The sequence below is a fragment of the Octodon degus genome, unplaced genomic scaffold, assembly GCF_000260255.1.
Source record: "Octodon degus isolate 3935 unplaced genomic scaffold, OctDeg1.0 scaffold00088, whole genome shotgun sequence".
NCBI classification, from domain to species: domain Eukaryota; kingdom Metazoa; phylum Chordata; class Mammalia; order Rodentia; family Octodontidae; genus Octodon; species Octodon degus.
The window spans coordinates 10,369,606-10,372,280 of NW_004524664.1; the positions used below are offsets into that span (position 1 = coordinate 10,369,606).

At 42.0% G+C, this 2,675-nt stretch overlaps 1 protein-coding gene and 2 pseudogenes across 15 annotated transcripts in view; all 3 read right to left on the minus strand.

The window, feature by feature from the left end:
• Nucleotides 1-2,675, minus strand: part of Nrg1 (neuregulin 1) — a 1,208,067-nt gene that overhangs the window by 25,934 nt on the left and 1,179,458 nt on the right. The window lies entirely within an intron of this gene.
• Nucleotides 1,825-2,675, minus strand: part of LOC105742974 — a 15,047-nt pseudogene continuing 14,196 nt past the window's right edge.
• Nucleotides 1,862-2,675, minus strand: part of LOC105742973 — a 15,055-nt pseudogene continuing 14,241 nt past the window's right edge.

The window sequence follows — 2,675 nt, forward strand, 5'->3', positions numbered from 1 at the left end:
TATGAATGAGACAGTTTCACAGCTGATTAGTAGGACAGTTTTGCCAGGCAGGATGTTTTTCTCAACACTGAGATAGCTTGACTGCTTTGCTCAATCCTTGCATCTTTCCTTAGATGTTGGGAGCCACTGAAGATGAAAATGATCCCATGTGGGAGGGTAGGATGAGGTCTCATTGCCTAAAGCAGTCATTTTAATATCACAGGTGTGTGAATTCAGCAAGGCATTCCAAAATAGTCCAGTAGTTCCACAATTGTGGGTTTTCCGTATGACTGGCAATGTCAGAAGTTGTTGACTTGAGCCTTTTACAGCTCAGCATAATAATATGTCTTTACTTTTTATACCTCATTTTTATACTTTTCTGCTGGATGGTTAAGACCAAGATAAAGCAAGACCTACATAACAAGAATTGTAGCTTTTGTATCTGATAAGATCAGTCATATCCCCTCAGAATTTATTCTGAATCCCTGTTTCACGGTTTGTAGATCCTTTGTCAGTGACAGCCATGTAGATGAGTCACGGCCATTGCTTGACCAATTTGCTCTATGTGAAAGCCTGAGAGAGTGTTTTCTTTCCATGTTAGTCTCCTTAGACACACTCTACATCATAGATCACTTTCCTCTGTGGCCCCATAACCTCTTTGATCAGAAAATTTGGGATACAACTGAGTTACATGGTGCTACAGTATAGGTTCTCCTATGTCCTGAGTCTTCACTGACCATGGAAGGTTAGGGCCAAAGTTTTGGCTGTCCTTGTAGCCCTTCTTTTTCTCTAATTTTTGGTCTGAAAACTTAGGTTGTTAACCCTGTAGAAGAGAAGCTTAATGATATTATTACCCTATAACATATGCAGTTTAGATTAATCTCATTATCAGTCTAAATATCAAACATCTTAGGTATAACATGGAACAGGTATTTTTCATCAAGTATTGATATGTTAAACTTTAAGTTACTACAGGATATGACAAAAAAATTTAAAAACTTGAAATACATTTTTAAAAATAGGAATAAACAATTGCATATTTTTACACACGTTTAGAAATCTACCCATTTACAGCATTGTAGCAGGACAGTCCCACAACACACCTCTTCCTGTCTCCTGCCTTCATTCACCACCCCCTTCCTTTTTAAACAAACATCTACCTGAGAGACAGCATGGAAGCAGCCAGCATGTCATGACAAGCAGCACATATTCAGAAGACCAGAATAACAGGCACTCCAAGCATGATGCCACTATTACACATTGTCATCTTCAATGCAGTTGCTTAGTTCACAGCTATCAGCATATACCCTTAGTTAGGGTAAGAATCCTGCCAATTAACCGCTAGCTTCAAAAACCTTCTGAAGATTCTCAGAATCATTGCCTTACCCATCTTGTACATATATTTTCTTGTACATGTTTGTCCTAGATTTTTTCCTTGCTCTGTCTTCATTGTCTAGTCAAATCCTCACTTTCCTTTTAATTGTGTTATACCTTTCTATTTGTATTTGCTCTTTTGAGTTCTTATACTAGGGAGACTATAAAATATTTACACGTGTGGATCTGGTTTATTTTACTTATGAATATATCTTCAAGTGGCATCCACTTAAATATAAATGCTTTAAGTTTATCTTTCTTTATAGCTGAGTAATATTCCATTGTACAAAAATACCACATCTTCTTCATTAGGTGATGAGCATCGTGGTTGTTTCGAAGATTTCTGCCCACAGATTTTTTGAATGCAACATTAGTGTGCTGTTACACAAAGGAAACACAGACAACCTATGAAGAAACACTGGAAGACAGCCATCCATTCCACTTTCACAAAGATGAGATTCAGGTGTGCCCAACAATGAAGTTATATTGTTTATCTGCTTAAATGTAGGACTGACTTGTTAGTGCAGTTAAACACATCAGATCCTGACTGACCTTCCAGGCTGCCCTTGAACTCCCAGCAATTCTCCCCCAACTGATGCAGAGATCACAAATGTGCACCACCATGCCCAGCTGTTGGGAGCCGGTATGTTAAATGGAATATAGGAATAGCCACAAGCCTCATGCCAATGTTAAAGTAGGACTGGCAGGTCTCCTGGAAGCCCATGCGTAGGTAGAGAGCCAGGGCACTTTGCTGCACAATTCTGGTGTCAAGCACAACTTCACCATAGCCCTGGTCGCGGGAAACTGGAGGACAGTCCTGACCAGGGCTTTCGCTATCCCCTCTCCTTGGTGCTCCATGGCCACTGAAAGGTGAAACAGCTGCAACTGCCTCTTCCCCGGTGGTGGATTCTCCACAGGCAAAGCACACACAGTGCCCACCACCTGCCCCCCAGACTCAGCAACCCAGAAACAGGAGTCAGATGCACTCAGGTAGGTTTTGGTGATGTCGGTCAGGTCAGTGCGCAAACATGTGAGCACATACTGTTTCCAGGGGTATCCAACAAGGAGCCTTAGGAAAACCAGGAGGGTGAAGCTGGACAGGAAAGCCAGCAGCCAGGACCCAGAGGTCAGGAGAATGCAGAGCGGCACCCCAGTTAAGAACATGAGGGTTCGGGGCAGCAACAAGGTGTGGCGGAATGTGGTAGGGATGTGCTCCACCATGCCCTTGAAGAACAAATCCACGACTGGTTTTCGGTCACTCTCCTGGTATTTGCGGATGTAATAAGGAGCCATAGGGACACTTATGGGTCTAAAATATCAAT